At 37.5% G+C, this 20,672-nt stretch overlaps 1 pseudogene; it reads left to right on the top strand.

Annotated features, from left to right (window-relative positions):
* Positions 1-16,596: 16,596 nt before the first annotated feature.
* On the top strand, positions 16,597-17,455 carry LOC101956656 (large ribosomal subunit protein uL18 pseudogene; annotated as a pseudogene).
* Positions 17,456-20,672: the final 3,217 nt, after the last annotated feature.

The following is a 20,672-nucleotide window of genomic DNA, read 5'->3' as shown; positions in this document are numbered from 1 at the left end:
TATCCTGGACACTATGAGGAGCCATGAGAAAAATTAAATTAGGGGTATGGCACAGCCAGATTTGTGCTTTTAAATGTGCTATTTGCATTGAAGGGACTGAACTGCAGACAGGGAAGTGTCAGAGGGCAGGGAAATAATTAGGAAGTTCAAGGTGGATCCGGAGACTGGGTAGGCTAAAAGGAGAGCATTTTCAGGATGTTACTGTGGAGACTATATAGGAGGAGAAGCACACAAGAACCTGATGCTGTACCTGAGCAAGTTGACAGAATGAGGTCCTGAAGGAGGCCGAAAGAGAACAAAAAGCACAGAGGAACGATGTAAGGATCAAGAAGATTCAGAGACGTTGGTAGGTGGAAAAGATGGAGCTTCAACCTGAGGACATTTATTTATTTATTTATTTATTTATTTTAAAAAATATCTTTTAGTTGTAGATGGACATATACCTTTATTTTATTTTATGTGGTGCTGAGGATGGAATCCAGTGCCTCACACATGCAAGGCAAGTGCTGTACCACTGAGCCACAACCCCAGCCCAAGACATTTTTTTTCTTTCTTTCTTTCTTCCTTTTCCTTCCTTCCTTCCTTTCTTTCTTTCTTTCTTTCTTTCTTTCTTTCTTTCTTTCTTTCTTTTTTTTTTTTTTTCTTTTTGTTGAGAGAATCATGGCTGAAGTCTGGGACTTGAGAATAGTAAAAGTTTGGAGCAGCCACTGTGAATAGAAAGAGAATAAAATAATTTCTGGCCACCTTGATGCCCCAGCAGAGGGAAGACTAAAGAGACCAGAGGAGGGTTTTGTTTGCATGGCTGACAGGATTGGGAGGCCAAAGCCTCCAGGCTCAGGGAATTGAGGGGAAAGAACAAAAGAAGGCTGAGTGTTTGAGACAGGACTAGGGTGGGGGGTGAGGGGGTGACAGAGTGGAGGGGTTGGGGGGGTTGGTATTGGTTGAGAGGAAGGAAACATAAGAGGGCTAGAAGTTTGAAAATCTAAGATGCTAGGGACAGAGTAAAGGCTGGAGAGTAGGTTAACAACAGGAAGGACATGTGGAATGAAGGAGCACAGGGGGTGGTGCCGAAAAAAAAACGAGGTTTCTAATGGAAGATTTCAGAAGAGTAATTTCAGGTAGTGACAAGATCTTAAAACTCAGCATTCAATGAGAGGACATGTGTGCTGAGATGACACAGGGGAGATTTATTTACATTCTGCCTAAAGGAAACATTTCCCAAAAGTTCTGTCAACATGGCTCTATTGTTTGGTCTTTTTTGGGCTTAGGGAAATATTGAAAACCTCTGTTCCCTATGAAAGATGAAAGTGAAAAGATAGGGCTCTGAAAAGCAAGTACATCTGGGGACTATTAATTATATGTAAAAACAAAAACACGCCCAGAACAAGAAACAGGACAGGGGAGGTGTGCACTCTGCCTCTTGCTATGGTAAATAACTAGCTAGAAAAGAATTCTTTGCCCAAATCTTCATAATAAGGCAATTTTATTTGGTTTATGCTTCCTATAAATCTTGAAACAAGAGAACTTTTATATAAGTTTTGTTATATAAATTCCCCCTGCCCCTGAAAAACAGCTTGAATTCTCTTTTATGTTCTTGTCATCCTCCTGGGGTTATGAGTTTGATTAGTAAAGTGGACCCATAATTTCTAACTTCACACTCTACGCTTTATCTAAGTACTCATTATTGCCCTAATTTCCCCCTCCAGAAATCAATTTTCTTTTAGAGAGCTTTATTTTCCAGAATATTGTCCACAATCTTAAAGCAAAAACTGAAAAAAAAGAAAAAAACTGAAAACAAAAACATTTATTTAAAATATTCTGTAGGAATTTTTAGTTTAAATTAAATAAAGCTGTAAATAAATGTCTGTAGCATTCATAATAGCCCAAAGTGAAAATACTCCCATTACCTATGAATGAATAGATAAAATGTGTAGTCTATCAACTAAAAGTGAATAAATATGTGCTATATCCATATATAGAACAAAAAGTTAGAAGAAGGGAAAATTTCTTCTCTCTGCCTGGGTGTTTGCACTGGGACATCAGACTTCTGCTCTCAACTGGACTTACACCTCAACTATATGATTCTCAGAACTACAACACCAGTTTTTCTGGGTTTCTGAATTGCAGGGGTCGTCAGATCATAGCGCTTCTCATCCTCCATTGTCATGTTGAGCCAATTTCCTATAATAAACATCTCTTATCTATCTACCCATCCATCCTGTTGTTTCTATTTTCTGGAGATCCCTTATAATACACTGACAAAATTCAGATACAAAAAGCCATATATCACACAGATCCATTTGTATGAAATGTCCAGAATAGGAAATCCATAGGAATAGAAAGCAGATTAGTGGTTTCCAGAGTTGGGGGTAGAAGACAAGGGAATGGGGATAAATTGCTAGTGGATATCCAGTTTGTTTGTTTGTTTTTCAAGGTGATGAAAATGTTCTGGAATTAACTAATGGTAACAATTCTACAATATTGTGAATATACTAATATCCTAGACAGACAGAGGTAGAGATGGATAGAGGAAGTAAGTCTGATTGACAATCAGTGTCACTTTATAAAAGTGACTAGTATCTCTTTTATAAAGGCACTGATCTCATGAAGGGCTCCACCCTTCGTGACCTAATTACTTCCCAAAGATTTTACCTCCTAATATCATTATACTGGGGATTAGAATTTCAACATATGAATATGGTGGAGGAACACAGACATTCATTTCTAAACAAAATCTCCTCAGTATGACTACAACCACACACAAGACCCCAACAAGATTGGAAGAAACAATACCCAGCTCAATGCTTGATACTAAAATTGCTGTTGTTTTAAATCACAAAGTTTTGAGATTTTTGCATAGCAATAGGTAACAAAAACAGAAATTGGAATCATCTGGAGTACCACTGTAACAAAAACGTAAAATATGTGACATTGGCTTTGGGATCAGCAGCTGGTAGGTAGATGCCAGAAGGCCTTGAGGAGACTATAAATGAGGGCAGGTAAGTAATAAAATTGTTACTGAATGCTGGACAAAGGCAACTCTCATTTATGTCATGATTGAGTTTAGCAATACTGTCAACAATGGAAACATGCAAGATTTAAAAAAAAAAAAAAAACATACCTAATGAACTTGAGGATGTGGCTAAGGAGACTTCCAGGAAGACTGTTCCAAGTACCAATTGGTTTCTTTTAGCTGCTGAAATACAAATATAGTATCCAACACAGGATTTTGCTGGCAAAGACCAAACCCAAGTTGCTGCCAGCTAAATAGTAGGACTTCTCTCTTTGATTTTCTCTGTTAAGCAGAGTGTTTCTAAGAATCTTAAGGGAATTGTTTCACAGCACTGGACTCTCAAACCAAGGCAAAGGGGGGTTCTGTCTCAAGGAGATGGGTTTGTGGCTCTTATCCATGGATCAAATGATAATTTGATATGCAGGACGCCCACAAAGTTCTTCTTCCTCTTCTTCTTCCTCCTTCTCCCCCTCTCCCCTCCTACCTCCTCCTTGTCCTCTTCCTAGACAGCATAATTAATAGAAAAACTTTAAGTTTAACATAGAGAAAAATATAACTTGTAATTTCAGAAAGAGCTATTCTGGATACCTTATGTGTATGTGTGTGTATATACATGTATGTATGTATATATATATGCACATACATACATATATATACACAAAATTATATATATATATAATTTTTTTTTGTACTGGGGATTGAACTCAGGGGCACTTAACCACTTGGCCAATTCCCAGCCCTTTTTTGTATTTTCTTTAGAGACAGGGTCTCACTGAGTTGCTTAGCAACTTGCTTTTTGCTAAAACTGGTTTTGAACTCTCCAACCTGCTGCCTCAGCCTCCCAAGCCACTGGGATTACAGGTGTTTAATATTATTAAGTACAAACAAGCCCTTATTTTATATAATATCAATACGTTATATACACACACAATACATACAACCCTTATAAAGACACCTTTATGGAGAACCATATAGAAATTCTATCTTAATTTCTCTTTATTGAGAAATCATTTACATGCAATAAAACTCACTTAGGGTTACTTATGCTGTTATGATGAACCCCTGAAGGAACTAAAAACCCACATTCCTTCAGGCTATCACATATATCACAAGTAGTTGATTTAAATTTTTTTCATTTTAATTTCATTTAGTAATAAATAAAATAATAAATAAATAAAATAAATTTATTTCTTTTCATTTTTATTTTATAATTGAATTTAGGACCTTGCTCATGCTAGGCAAGTGCTATACCACTAGGCTATATCTCTAGCCCCAGAAACTTTTTCTTTATTGAGTTTTAAAACATACTAAAAAATATCCAACACCCTTACAATGATTCTCAAATGTTAGCTGCATCAGAATCCCCTCAAGGCTTTGTTAACATATAGATAGCTGGGCCTTTCCCTCAGCATATCTGATCTAGCTGTTGATTTAACAAAAACGTAAAACATGTGACATTGGCTTTGGGATCAGCAGCTGGTAGGTATATGCTATATATAGCTTCCTTTCCTTCTCTTCTGTAATTTGAAAAGCAGATTTCTGACATTTCTCTTTTCATTTCACCCCTAAATACTTCCATACTTCTATATCTAAAAAATAAGGAGTTTTTTTTTTTACATATTATCACACCTAGAAGTTAATGAGTTTTCCTTAATGTTTTCTAACTGATAATCATCAATTTTTCTGATTATCTCAAAAACATTTCTATGGGGACTGGGGTGAAGTTCAGTGGTAGAGCACTTGCCTAGTGTGTGTGAAGCACTGGGTTCGATTTTCAGCAGCACATAAAAATTTATTTTATGATAAAATAAATTAATAAAATAAAGGTCCATCAACAATTTTTTAAAAAAGCATTTCTATGATTGGTTTGTTGAAATGAGATTCAAACAAGGTCAACACATCCCATTTTGCTATTATGACTCTTTTTATAAAATATATTTATATTTTAGTCCAGAACAGTAGTCCCATCCTTCTTCTCCTGCCATTGGCCTATTGATGAAATCGGGTCAGTTATCTTATACAGTGCCCTATGCTCTGGTTTGGGATAATTGCTTCCTTATAGTGACATTTAGTTTGTCCTTCTATTCACAGTATTTGTAAACTGGGAGTTGGAACTAACAGTTCAACTGATTCAGCCTTAACTTTAGCAAGCTTTTCTTGTTGGCAAGGCAATGTAATTTTTATTGCATCATATCAGGAGGTATATAATGTCTGTCTCTCTTTCTTTCCTATTATTATTATTATTATTATTTTTGGTACCAGGGATTGAACTCAAGGGCATTTGGCCAGTGAGACATATCCCCAACCCCCCAACCTTTTTTTTTTTTTTTTCATTTTATTTAGAGACAGGGTCTCACTGAGTTGCTTAGTGCCTTGTTTTTTGCTGAGGCTGGCTGTGACCTCCTGATCCTCCTGCCTCAGCGTGCTGAGCCACTGGGATTACAGGCATGCACCACCATGCCTGGCCATATCCTCAGCCCTTTTTTTTTTTTTTTTAAGTTTTGAGACAGGGTCTCATTAAGTAGCTGACAGCCTTGCTAAATTGTTAAGGCTGGCCTTGAATTTGGCAATCCTCCTATCTCTGCCTCCCAAATTCCTGGGATTACAGGTGGGCATGACTCTCGTCTCACTTTTAGTGACTCTCGTCTCACTTTTAGTGACTCTCAATTGGTGGTTTCAAGTGGTAATGGATTAATCTTTTTTTTTTATTTAGTTGTAGATGAATGCACAGTATCTTTATTTATTTTTATGTGGTGCTGGGGATTGAACCCAGTGCCTCACACATGCGAAGCAAGCATTTTACCACTGAGCTATAGCCTCAGCCCCAGATTAATCTCTAAAAAAAAAATTATTAGTTGTAGGTGGACATAATACCTTTATTTAATTTATTTATTCTTATCTGGTTCTGAGGATCTAGCCAGTACCTCACTCGTGCTAAGCAAGTGCTTTACCACTGAGCTACAATCCCAGCCTGGTTTAATCTTTATACTGTATAGTGAACTATCAATCTTTCTTCTAATAGTTTCATCATTCTTTGATGAGCACTGCTCACATAATATTGGTTTTGAAAATCTATGATTCCTTTACATTTATTAGCTAGATTTCCTTCAATTAGGGTGTTTTAGTCTGGTTTTTCCCTTCTGTGACTAAAAGACTAAAAGAACAATCTTATTTGGGGGCTCATGGTTTCAGAGGTCTCAGTCTATAGACTGCCAGCTCCATGCTTCTGGGCTCAAGGTGAGGCTGAACATTATGGTAGAAGAGTGTGGTGGAGGGAAGCAGCTCACATGATCAGAAAGCAGAGAGACTCCACTCACCAGATACAAAATATATACCCTTTAAGGCACACCCCCAATGCCTACCTCCTCTAGCCACATTCTACCTGCCTTCAGTTACCACTCAATTAATCCTTATTAGAGGATTAATTTGCTGATTGGATTAAAGCTTTCATAACCCAATCATTTCACCTCTATTTTTGCATTGTCTCACACATGAGCTTTTGGGGATAATTTTCTTTTTTTATAAACACAATGCCTTTATTTTATTTACTTATTTTTATGATATTGAGGATAGAACCCAGTGCCTCTCATGTGCAAGGCAAGTGCTCTACCATTGATCCACAACCCCAGCCCCGCCAATTTGTTTTTCTTTTAATTTGTAATTTTCAAAGTAAGCACCTGGTGCCTGTCCATATTGAGTTGTGTTCTCCAAAATGAACATATTGAAGACCTAACCTTTAGTACCTAAGTTTAGAGATAGTCTTTAAAGAGGCAATTAAGCCAGGCTGGTGGCACCGCCTCTAATTCCATCGATTAAGAGGCTGCAGTAGGAGGATCGTGGGTTCAAAGTCAGCCTCAGCAACTTCGCAAGCCCCTGATGAACTTGGTGAAACCCTGTCTCAAAATAAAACATAAAAAGGGCTGGGGATGTGGTTCAGTGGTTAAGTGTCCTTGGGTTCAATCCCTGGTATTAAAAAAAAAAAAAAGGCAATTAAGTTAAAACAAAATCATTAGGGAGAGCCCTAACCCAGTATGAGTATTGTCCTTATAAAAACAGGAAATTTGGATACAGGTACAGAGGGAAGACTATGTATAGAAGGCCATCTATAAGCCAAGGACTGGTCTCAGAAGAAATCTGTTGTGATAACATTTCGCTTTCAGACTTGTAGCCTCCAGAAGTATTATTATTATTTTTTGGTACTAGGGTTTGAACGCAGGAGCACTTAGCACCCTGGCACATCCCCTGCTCTTTTTTGAGATGGGTTCTGCTAAGTTGCTTAGGGCCTTGCTAAATTATTGAGGCCCGCTTTGAACTTGCGTTCCTCCTGCCTCAGCTTCCCCAGATGCTAGGATTACAAGTGAGTGCCACCAGGCCTGGCAGCTTCCAAAATTATAATATAAATTTCTGTTTTTCAAGCCACTGACTTTATGGCACTTTGTTGTGTGATCCCAAGTCAATAAACACATACCCTATCTACTTCTAATGGTGAATAGTGACTTATTAATTATTTTTTTGCAATTCTGGGGATTGCACCCAGGGGTGCTCTACATTGAGCTTCATCTCCAGCCCTTTTCATTTTTTTGAGCCTTGCTAAGTTGCTGAGGTTGGCCTTATACTTATGATCTTCATGCCTCAGCCTCCTGAGTCACTGGGATTACAGGCCAACTAATTAATTCTTTTTCACATCACTATGAATACATGGATTTTAGATATTCAATGTATAAATTTTTCCATACTTGGCCAGAGGAAGGCCTAGATGAAAATGACTTTCGTATATCTTTGACATGACTGTAGCAGTCTTTGGTAACTTCCTTGCTTTCAGGTACAAGATGTTCCAGGTTCAGGTAATATATTTTTTGTCTTAGACATGGAATCAGCTATCGTAATCCATTATGTCCCATCGTCTTATATCCAGGACACCTATAAAAACCTATAAACTTGTTAATTTGTTTTTATAGGTGTCCTATCTATAGGACGATGGAACATGATAGGTTTTAAAAATAGTATAATCTGGGCATATAGCTACTAACTGATACTAGGTTATCACTGTTTACTTCATTTTTATATTTGTAGTTTTCACCTCCTAACACATTAACATATCATTTTGTGTGTGTGTGTGTGTGTGTGTGTGTGTGTGTGTTTGCGTTAACTAGGAGTACCCTGGGGGTGCTTTAACACTGAGTTACATCCTTAGACCTTTCTATTTTTAAAATTTTGAGACAGGGTCTTGCTAAATTCCTAATGGTGGACTTAAATTTGTAATCTTCTTGCCTTAGCCTCCTAGCTGGGATTATAGGCCTGCACCACTGCACCTAGCAATACAAAGATTTTTTTTTTTCTGTTAAGACTATTAAATAAAGTTTTAAATTAGCCTTTTGTCCTTAGAACATATATATTTCTGAGACTACAAAATTGAAGTCTTATTTTTAAAATTTGTTTTAGTTGTTGATGGACCTTTATTTCATTTATTTATATGCAGTGCTGAGAATCAAATCCAGTGCCTCATACAGGTTAAGCAAGCACTCTACTGCTAAGCCACAATCCTAGTCCCAAAGTCTTGTGTTTTAAGAGAACTGAAAATAGTTCTTTTCTTTATAATGTTATATCATCAATTTGATATACAGTTAATTTGTTTTCGAACAGTCTTTTTGGCACTGTCAGACAATGCTCATTTTATTTTATAAATAGCCTTAGAAAATAGTTATCTTCAAGCTTAATGAGAATTGAGGCGAAATGGCAGAAGTGAGAAGAAACTGTTCTAGGATCTCACCTTCCTACTTACATGCATAATTTAATAATTCACCAATGATTTCCCAACAATTCATCCAAGATTTCCTTAACAGAAGGTTCCCTGACAAAACTTTTTTTTTCTTGTTGTTGTTGTTGTGCTGAGGATCGAACCCAGGGCCCTGTACATCTGACATTTTAATCATTGCCTCAATTTAGGTAATCCTGGTCATGTCACAAATACAGAAGCCTTAAAGTTTCCAGGCTCTTGTTTGTCCTTGAACACCAAAGCCTACTAATTATTTTGAATATGTCTTCCAACACTGCTAATAGTCATATTTACTTAACTGAAATAGTCATGATTAGAAACAGAAATCCTAGCCAGAAATTTCCCTTTAGGGGTCAATATTTTTACATAAATTACTTGAAATTCATCTTTGCTTCAGTAAAAAGAACACATACTTCTTTTCAAAATATACTTTAAAAAAAACACAAACAAACAGTGGTTTCAGATCCACAGCAAAATTGAGAGGAAGATATAGGGATTTTTACACTTAAACTGTTCCCACCTGCATACTATCCCATTATCCACATCACTTTCCAGAGAGGTATACTTGTTATAAGTGTTGAACCTACACTGACATATCATTATCATCCCAAATCCACAGTTTACATTAAGATGGTGTTGTAGTACTTTCTATAGGTTTGAAAGACATATACTGGTATGTATTTGCCATTACAGTATCATACAGAGTAGTATCACTTCCTAAAATATCCTCTGTGCTCTGCTTATTCATCTCTCTCTTCCATCTTGTGTCCTTGGACACCACAGAGCTTTTCATTGTCTCCATAGTTCTGTCTTTTCCGAAGTGTCATGCAGTTGGAGTTATACCACGTAGCCTTTCCAGATGACTCCTTTCTCTTAAGTTTTCTCTGTGTCTTTTCATTGCTTTAGCTCCTTTTAAAAAAAAGCATCAGATAGTATTTCATTGTTCAGATACACCAGTTTATTCAGTCACCCTCTGAAGGACATACTAGTTACTTCCAGGTTTGAATCATAAATAAAGCTCATATAAATAATAATAAATGTTGCATTTATACACAACAGAATATTACTCAGCACTAAAAAATAATAAGATCATGTCATTTGCAGGGAAATGGATGGCATTAGAGCAGATTATGCTAAGTGAAGTTAGCCAATCCCCAAAAAACAAATGCCAAATGTCTTCTCTGATATAAGGGGGGGGGTGACTCAAAATGGGGTAGGGAGGAAGAGCATGGGAAGAAGATTACCTCTAGATAAGGAAGAGGGGTGAGAGGGAAAGGGAGGGAAACGGGGAATTGCATGGATGGTGGAAGGAGACTCTCATTGTTATACAAAATACATGTATGAAGATATGAGAAAAAAAGAATATCGTTACCTTAGATTAGGTAGAGAGAAGTGATGAGAGGGGAGGGGAGAGGAAGGGGGATGGGAAAGATAGTGGAATGAAACAGACATTATTATTACTGTGTGTATATATGTGACTGCATGACCAATATGATTCTATAAACTGTACACTCAGAAACATGAGAAATTATATCCCATCTGATTCAAATGTATGATATATATCAAGGTCATTGTATTGTCATGTATAACTAATTAAAAAAAAACAATAATAGGCAGGTTTTGTGTGGGCAGTTTTTTATTTGTTTGAGCAAACATCAAAAAATGCAGTTGTTGGGCTGGGGATATAGATCAGTTGGTAGAGTGCTTGTCTTGCATGCACAAGGCCTGGGTTTGATCCCCAGCACCAAAAAAAAAAAAAAAAAAAAAATGCAGTTGTTGGGTCATATGGTAAGAGGATGCTTAAGTTTGCAAAAAAATGCCAAACTGTCTTTCAAAGGGGTTGTACCATTTTGCAGTCCCACTAGCAATGAACATGAATTCCTCTTGTTCCACATCCTTACTAGCATTTGATGTTTTTACCATTCTTGATTTTGGCCATTCTAATAGTAGTCACTTCTTCATCTCTAATGTTAGCTAGACTGCACTATTCACTATGTAAAGCACATCATTTGCCCACTGTGGGAAAGGCGTATTTGAGTAGACAATAAAATTCTGTAGTCAGATGAAGCTGGTTTTATGCAACCTAACAGTTACCAACAATGGCAGTGCAACAAAATTGCTTAACATTTTACAAACTTGGTGTACTTAGCTGTAAAAAGGCTGTAATAATACACATTTATACTTACCTTGAGCAGTAAATGCATATGTAAAGTGGCTGGCACACAAATGGGGTTTTATTTATTTATAAAAATATTTTTAGTTGTAGATGGACATAATACCTTTTATTTATTTATTTTTATGTAGTGCTGAAGATCAAATCCAGTGCCTCACACTTGCTAGGGAGGTGCTCTACCAATGAGCTACAACCTCACACCACAAATAGGATTTAAAAAAAAATTTTTTTATTTGTAGATGGAGAGAATGCCTTTGTTTTATTTATTTTTTATGTGGTGCTGAGGATCGAACCCAGTGCCTTGTGCATGCTAGGCAAACGGTCTGCTGCTGAACTACAGCCCCAGCCCCCAAATAGGGTTTTTTTTTTTTTTTTTAAAGAGTGAGAGAGAGAATTTTAATATTTATTTTTTAGTATTTGGCGGACACAACATCTTCGTTTGTATGTGGTGCTGAGGATAGAACCCGGGCCGCACGCATACCAGGCGAGCGCGCTACCACATCCCCAGCCCCAAAATAGGGTTTTAATAATCATCTTTTAACCTAAAACATTCTTGTAACAGACTGAAAAAATGGTTTAACCTTGAAGATGATTATTAGTATATTCTTACTTCCTTTCTTAATTCTTAAGTTATTTTGGAAAAGCTACCTCTAATTTAAAATGAGTACCAAACTATTGTTCTTATTTACTTTTGTTGGCCAGGAAGCCAATGAATTAAACAGTCTTTTTAGTCCTACTAATTTCTATTAAGGTAATATAAAAACACAGCAACTCTATTCAGGTGTTCTGTTGGCTATCAAACAAGGCATCTTAAAGATAATTTATAGAGGGAAATCTCTAGATAATTTACCCAGGTCACTCAAAAAAGCTCCAAGTTTCTTTGGAGATCTTTTACTGCACTTGAAAAGATATTTTCTCTCAAGAAAATGAGGCATACATTTTTAATCTAATTCTAAATTTCATCTTGATGATGAAACATCTGGTAGGAGCAATGCTTTCCTTAGGGTTGATAGTCTTTTTCTTTTTAAGTGATCATTTTGTCTTTTGTTAGTTGTTAAAAAGGCATTCTCCAATAGTTTTCAATTCATTGTAAATCACTATAACAGCAACTTCCACAAAGTTCCTATCCACAGAGTACACTTCTAAGAATCATCTTAGGAATAAGGGCAGCTTTGACTGGAGTACAATAGTGGTCCCTTATCTGTGGTTTCACTTTGCATGGTTTCAGTTAGCCATGGTCAACTACACTGTAAGGATTTTAAATGCAAATAAACATTCCATAGTTTTTTTTTTCTTTTTTTGTACTGAAGATTGAAGTCAGGGCTTCAATCTGAGTGGCTTTACTACTGAGCTCCTTCCCCAGCCCTTCTTATTTTAAGACAGTTCTTGCTAATTTGCTGAGGCTGGCTTTGAACTTGCAGTCCTCCTGTCTCAGCTCCCTGAGTTGCTGGGATTACAAACAGGTGCTACTGTGCTTGGCAATTCACAAGTTTAACATCTGTTAATGCTAAATTAAGGAGTTAACCAGTCTTTTCATCGCAAAACCTTACATATCTAATATATATTATCAATCTCCCAATGTGGTATGTAGTGCTTTCTAAACTTATCTGATCCTGGATCCCTTGAATCCCTTAGTTCAATGAGCAGTTTGTAGGATTACTGTTCCACAGAATACACTCTAAGAAACACTATAATTTTTTTTATTATTATTTTTTAGTTGTTGATAGACTTTTATTTTTCTTATTTATATGTGGTGCTGAGAATCAAACCCAGTGCCAGGCAACTGCGCTACCCTGAGCCACAGCTCCTGCCCCACTGTCTTATAATTTAAAATTAGGAACCTTGGACCATGTGCCTCCAACATACATTAACAGTTTTCAGACAGTCTTAAGTTCTTGTCTGTTTTAGTCACTGTAAATATTGTTTGGCTGTAAGAAATAGAAAATCACTGTATAATGATTTTACCCAGAAAATGGAAATTCTTGGTAGAACTCAAGATTATTTCAGGGTCCATGGCCAGAAAATATATAGGTTTTTAGAAGGATTAGACTCTGGAATTGGAAACTCTTGGGATTACTCTTTCTTTTCGGTTTTTCCAGGACCATATATATAATTACCTATCCTTCTTCCTTCCTGTTTTTATTTTTCTCTTCCTTTAGAATAGCTTTATGTCAAGAAAGCATATGACATAACACTGATTCTATGTTCCCTTTAAATGTCCAATAGAATTTATTGCTATGTTCTAAGAATGGCTCCTAGGGAGAAAGAGAATCTTGATTTGCCCAGCTTTGGTCAGCCACCCCTAGTCCCATCTGTTGTGGCTGGTATGTCTATGTGCTATAAACAGGAAGTCTTAGGCCTTGAATTTGGGTGAGGGAAATGAACCTCTCTTAGAACAAAGGGGTAGTGGAGTAAGTAAGTACCACAATAGTAACATTAATTATGACTTCTAAGAATCATTTTAGAAAGAAGAATAGTGCAATAGTTAGTTGTCCTTTATCTGTGGTTTCACTTTCTTTTTAAAAAAATTCTTCTTTTTATATGTATATATTTTTTAGTTGTTGATAGACCTTTATTTATTTATATGCAGTGCCAAGAAGCTAACCCAGTGCCTCACATGTGCCAGGCAAGTGCGCTACCGCTGAGCCACAGCCACAGCTCTCTTTTGTCAAAATTATTTATTTATTCTAATTTGTTATACATGATGGCAGGATGCAATTCATTTCATATTACACATATAGAGCACAATTTTTCAAGTCCCTGATTGTACACAAAGTATTTTCACACCATTCATGTCTTCATACGTGTACTGAGAGTAATGATGTCTAACTCATTCCACTATCATTCCTACTCGTTTCTCCCCTCCCTTCCTCTCCCTCCCCTTTTCCCTATCTAAAGTTCCTCCATTCCTCCATGTCCTCATACCCATAGCTATTATGAGTCAGCATCCTCCTATCAAAGAAAACATTTGGCCTTTGTTTTTTGGGGATTGGCTTGATTTGCTTAGCATTATATTATCTAACTTCATCCATTTACCTGCAAATGACATGATTTTATTCTCTTTTAATGCCGAGTAATGGTCCATCATGTATATATACCAAATTTTCCCTATCCATTCATCTACTGAAGGGCATCTAGAGGTTGGTTCCATAATTTAGCTATGGTGACTTGTGCTATATGGCTGTGTCCCTGTAGCATGCTGTTTTTAAGTCCTTTGGGTATAGTCCGAGAAGAGGGATAACTGGGTCAAATGGTGGTTCCATTCCAAGTTTTCCAAGGAATCTCCATACTGCTTTCTAGATTGGCTGCACCCATTTGCAGTCCCACCATCAATGTATGATTGTGTCTTTTCCCCCCACATCCTCGACAACACTTATAGTTGTTTGTATTCTTGATGGCTGCCATCTGACTGGAGTGAGATGAAATCTTAGAGTAGTTTTGAGTTGCATTTCTCTAATTCTCGAACATTTTTTCATAGGTTTGTTGGTTGATTGTATATCCTCTTCTGAGAAGTGTCTGTTCAGTTCCTTGGCCCATTATTGATTGGGTTATTTGTGTTTTGGTGTTAAGGTTTTTGAGTGCTTTATATATCCTAGAGATTAGTACTCTATCTGATGTGCTTGTGGTAAAGATTTGCTCCCATTCTCTAGGCTCTCTGTTCACCTCACTGATTGATTGTTTTGCTGAGAAGCTTTTTAGTTTGGATCCATCCCATTTATGGATTCTTGGTTTTAATTCTTGCACTACAGGAGTCTTATTAAGGAAGGAAATTGGGGCCAAATGCAACATGATGGATATTTGGGCCTACTTTTTCTTCCATTAAGTGCAAGGTCTCTGGTTTAATTCCTATGTCCTTGATCCACTTTGAGATTTGTGCAGGGTGAGAATTAGAGGTTTAACTTCATTTTGTTACATGTGGATTTCCAGTTTTCCCAGCACCATTTGTTGAAGAGGCTATCTTTTCTCCAATGTATGTTTTTGGTGCTTTTGTCTATAAGATAACTGTAGTTATGTGGGTTAGTCTCTGTGTCCTCTATCCTGTAGCATTGGTCTACAGGTCTATTTTGGTGCCAATACCATGCTGTTTTTGTTAATATTGCTCTGTAGTATAGTTTAAGGTCTGGAATAGTAATGCCACCAACTTCACTCTTCTTGCTAAGGACTGCTTTGGCTATTCTGGGTCTCTTATTTTTCCAGATGAATTTCATGATTGCTTTTTCTATTTCTATGAGGAATGTCATTGGGACTTTTATTGGGATTGCATTGAATCTGTATAGTAGTGTTTTTGGTAGCATGGTGTGGTTTCACTTTCTATGGTTTCAGTTAGCTAGCCATGGTCAACTACAATGTAAGAATTTTAAAATGCAAACAAACAATTCACAGTTTTTTCTTTTGTTTTGTTTTGTTTTTGCTTTTTGTACTGGGGATTGAAGTCAGGGCTTCAATCTGAGCTCCTTCCCTAGTCCTTTTTATTTTAAGACAGATTCTTGCTAAGTTGCTGAGGCTGGTCTTGAACTTGCAATCCTCCTGTCTCAGCCTCCTGAATTCCTGGGATTACAAGTAAGTGCCAACCTGCTTGGCAATTTACAAATTTTAAATTGTATGCCATTCTAAGTGGGGAGATGAAATCTTCTGCTGTACACTCCATCCTGTTAGAGATGTGATTTCAACCCTTGTATCCAGCATAGTAGCCATCTTAGTTATTAAATTGACCAGTAGTATTGGCATTGCAGTGCTTGTGTTAAAGTAATGCTTACATAGTAGCCTAACACCCTGTCACAATACTTTTGTCATTCATCTCACTTCATCTTATCTCATGGGCATTGTATCATCTTATATTATTACAAGTAGGGCAAGTACAGTATTTTGAGATATAGACCATGTTCAGATAACTTTTATTGTGGTATATTACTTGTTCTATTTTATTATTAGTGATTGTTTTTAATCTCTTCCTATGTCTAATTCACAAATTAAACTTTATCATATATGTACAGAAAAAGCCAGCACATATATTTGGTAGTATCAAGAGTTTCAGGCATCCATTTGGGAGTCTTAGAAAACATCTCCTCTGAATAAGGGGGGAAGGATTACTGTATTTCATATATTTATTTAGAAAGGATGTCCTCAAAATCTATTTGTGAATAAATACTGTTAGGTATTTTCATTATTTAACAATATCTAATTCCCATCTACTTTTGTGGGCAAGGAGGATTCCCTTGAAATTAAACATGGCTGTATGACATAATTTAGCCAATTAAATGTCACTTGAGATGAGAGCACTTTGATATGGAAGAGTTTTAAGACGGAAGCAACCTAAAAATGCTGAGTAAACTTGTGCACAGCTGGTAGATCTCCAGTAGACTTTAATGTAAGAGAGGTACTTTTAGTCTACTAAGCCCTCGAATTTTGGAGTTCTCTGTTATTGTATCATAATCTCTAGCTTATTCTGCTGGGTATGATGGCACTTGCCTGCAATCCCAGTGACTCAGGGGAGACTGAGGAAAGAAGGATCACAAATTCAAGGCCAGCATGGGCCACTTAGTGAGATCCTGTTTCAAAAGAAAAATTAATTTTTCTCCTCTGTAATGCTGCAGGGAATGCAGGTCTGTGTCAAGTTACAGATGCTAGTCTCTGTTCTGCAGGATGAAGTTTGTTAAAGTTGTCAAGAATCAGGCCTACTTTACGAAATATTAAGTGAAATCTAGAGGAAGATGAGAGGCTAAACTGATAACTATGGTTTGGAAATGCTTGGTGATAGAGGACAAAAATAAGTACAATACACCCAAATATAGGATGATAGTTCAGGTAACTAACAAGAGATATCACTTATCAGATTGCATAAGCCATATAAAAGGAGATATAATAGTTGGGGCAACTTATCTACACGTATTACCAAAATTTGGTGTGAAAGTTGGCCTAACAAATTATGCTGCAGCATATTGTACTGGCCCTCAGCCTTCTCAATAGGTTTGACATGGACAGGTTATATAATGGCCAAGTGAAGGTGCTGGAGATGAATACAATGCGGAAATCATTGATGATCAACCTGGTGCCTTCACCTGCTATTTCGATGCAGGTCTTGCCAGAACTACAACTGAAAATAAAGTTTTGGGGGGCCCTAAAGGGAATGGGGATGGAGGCTCGTCTATCCTTCATAGTACTAAACAATTCCCTGGTAATGATTCTGAAAGCAAGGAGTTCAACACAGAAATACACTGGGAGAACATCATGGGTTAGATAGAATGTTGCAGATTATATGTGTTATCTAATGGAATCTGAAGATACTTAAGAGAAACAATTATCTCAGTATATAAAGAATGTTATCGCAGACATGATGGAGATGTAAAGATCATTTTGATGACAGAATCGAGTCTATGAGAAGAAGCCCAAGAGAGAAGTTAAAAAGAAGAGGTAGAACAGTCCTAAAATGTCCCTTGCCCAGAAGAACAATCGGGTAGCCCAAAAGAAGGCAAGCTTCCTCAGAGCTCGGTAAGGGGCTGAGATCTAAACCAAATAAAAGTTTTTATACAAAGATTTTTCAGATAAAGACAATAAACAAACTTACTGAGCAAGCAGCTAAAAAGGGTTGGGAACCTGGCTTAGTGGTACAGCACATAAGTGCACATTTTGGGTTCCAACCTGAGTGCCCTCTTATCCACCTACTCCCAAAAGAGCAAGACTAGGAGCCAGGTGTAGTGGTACATGACTATAGTCCCAGCTACTCAGGAGGCTGCAATAGAAGGAACACTGAACTCATAAGTTCAAGACTGTCTGGAAAACGTAGTGAGATCCTGTTTCAGGAAGAAAACAACAGCAAGACTGGCTTGGTCCCTCCCTGGTCTGTTCTTTTTATGAGATACTATCTACTACCATGAGGTCCCCACCAGAGCTGAGCCAATATCAGTGCCATGTCCTTGAACTTCCTTAAGCTAAATAAACATATTTTCTTTTTGTGGAGTTGAGGATTAACCTGCGCCTTGGCATGCTAAGTGTGCATGCTACCACTGAGCTATACCCCAGGTTTACCTCTTTTCTTTATATTCAACTTCATATTTATTTTGTTATAGTAGTGAAAAATGGACTAATACAGATATATTCAAGCCCTAAAGCACATGAACAAAAAAAAAAAAAAAGGAGCACCTTTTTTTCTTTCCCTTTTCTATCCTTTCTCTCTATATATATAGATATAATTTTTGTTTCCTGTTCCTTACCTTTCTATACAGGCTCAGTAAATCTCTGGGTTTCCAACTATACTACCCTGTATTAGGGGACAAATTATTTACCCAAAGCACTTTCCAGATCCTTTGTGACTTCAGGTCAACTTACCTGACCCCTGGTTGTGGCTAAAATTGAGATAATCAATTTATAAAGATAAAATGTTTATTTTAGCTGTCTTATTTTTTGGCAGTATGGAGGATTGGAGGCCAGGACCTCATACATGCTAGGTAAGTGCCCTACCACTGAACTACATCTCCAGCTCCCCCCTTTTTTGAGATAGAGTATCACTAAATTACCCAGACTTGCCTTGAACTTAGGATTCTCCTGCCTTAGCTTCCCAAGTAGCTGAGATTTTGTGTCTTGGCTCACAGTTTTATAGGTTTCAGTCCATGATCAGTGGGCTTTGCTGCTTTTGGGCCTGTGGTGAGACAGTAATACCATAGTAGCAGAGCACAGCAGATCAAAACCTCTCACCTCATGACCAGGAAGCCAAAAAGAGAAAAAGAGGCATGGGCTGGGATTCTGCTATCCTCTTCTCATATTCAAAGTCACTTCATTAAGCCTGACATTAGTGTTAACTCTTTAATATCTTGTTTGTTTCATTGAATCTTTTCTTATCATGTAGGGTAGTAGATATCTGCTAGGGTGAAAACTGCATGCTTCAATTAGTAGGGAGAGGTTTTGATTATATGACCTCTACCTACTTTGCAGTGGACCCTTAGTAGAATTTTATAACTATTAGTAGCAGTAACTGGCCAATCCTGAAACTCTGCTTAGTTCACAAAGCTCACAAAGATCTGCCAGACCTGCTTTGTCATAGCACTTTAAAGGCTGTCAAAAGTGAAGGTAAGAAGATATAGCTGTAAAAAGAGAAATAGGGAATTGATTCAAGAACTTGACAGTGTGAGTTTAAGAGAATGGGTAGATATGAGAGATATTGAGATTGAAGAAATAGCTAGATTTGGCCAAAAGACAGTGATAAGTTGAAGATGATTTCACTACTCCACAACTGGAGAATGATTTCAATTAGTATTGGAGTGGCTGGTTGCTGGGCAGAGAAGACTCTTTAAGGTTTTTGAGTTTTTAAAGTAATGGTTCCTCTCTGTTTCCACAAGTAGCAGTGGGAACCCAACTATAGAACTTCACTACTAAAACAGCAGTAAATGATTCAGGAATTGCTTTGTTAGGACAATTATTGATGGTGGCTATAAAATGTGGGCTAGTTTCCCTCTTTTTCATAGATAAAGTGCACCCAGACATCTATTTCATAAATACATGGTTTTGGTGACAAGGGTACTAGACAGAGTATAAACACTGCATATTTATGAATGATACCAAGATAAAGTATAAAATCAAAACTATATCAAGTTGTATGTGTCCTTGAGAATTTCTAAAATTATAGATAAAGCTCTTTAACTTACCTTAGTAGTGCACGTTTATAGGATTAAGAAAAAACCTTAATGCAATTATATTATAAATAGTGGCTCAGTTGCTGCTTATGAGTACTTATTTGAAGAGTTTTGGCTGAAAGAGATTTGCCAATTGGATTGGGGTTTGAAATCTGGCCATGGCATTTACTAGTTGTGGAACTTTCTCCAAATTACTTTACCTTTTTGATATTGTATTCCCTCATCCCTCAATCAACTCACATTCTTTCCATTATTAATAACTAGAATCTTAAGAGAAAAGGTACAATTTGGGGGCAGTTATTACATTACAAAGCTACAAATTTTGGACAATTTTTGGACAGTTATTACATTCATTGCAATAGTTAAACGCCCACTGAAAGAGAGGACAATCCCTTCTCCAGTGGAGCTCATGGAATACAGTCAGCAGGTGTGGGTGAAACGAGACAAAACTCTGTAAAACTAACCAAAGCTCCCGTTTATGAGCCTTTCCTATCTGTACTGGGGGCGGTTAGTACCAGCTTCACATACATTGTCTTGTTTTATCTTCACAATAACGTCGTAATATAAACCGAGCCAGAGAAGTTGTCCTGGGTCACAGAGTAATGAATGGCAGAATCCATATTTCAAGCTGTGCTTCCCAATTTAACCGTCCAGAGGAAAAGGGTGTACGTGTTTGGAGGTGGTTTTTTCAACACGTTCCATGATCCACTGCCTGTGTGAGACGCCAGAACTCTAAGGTGGGGAAGGAATCCTTGGAGCATAAGCTTCCTTTACACCTTTTTCCCTTTAAGAAAGTTTAACTAAGTCTCACCGTCAGGAAACAAATTATAGGAAAGGGAAGGCGCGACAAGGGTTGTGGTTCCCGAGGAGCTAGGCTGGCGGCCAAGCGATGCGAAGCCTGGCGCGGCGGCTCGCTCGACCTCGGGCGACCCTGATCTCGGGGCGTACTGTCAGAGCTGAGGGTGCTCTCAGGAACCAGTGGGCCAAGTGCCGGGCTGCAAGCGGGCGAGCTGGCCCACAGGAGTCGGCCTGTGGGTACGGAGCCCACGTGCTGAGAGAGCGGAAGACCAGGTCTCCGCGTGC

Source organism: Ictidomys tridecemlineatus, chromosome 7 (assembly GCF_052094955.1).
Source record: "Ictidomys tridecemlineatus isolate mIctTri1 chromosome 7, mIctTri1.hap1, whole genome shotgun sequence".
NCBI classification, from domain to species: domain Eukaryota; kingdom Metazoa; phylum Chordata; class Mammalia; order Rodentia; family Sciuridae; genus Ictidomys; species Ictidomys tridecemlineatus.
The sequence above is the reverse complement of the archived record's forward strand: the minus strand, read 5'-3'. Positions and strand labels throughout refer to the sequence as shown.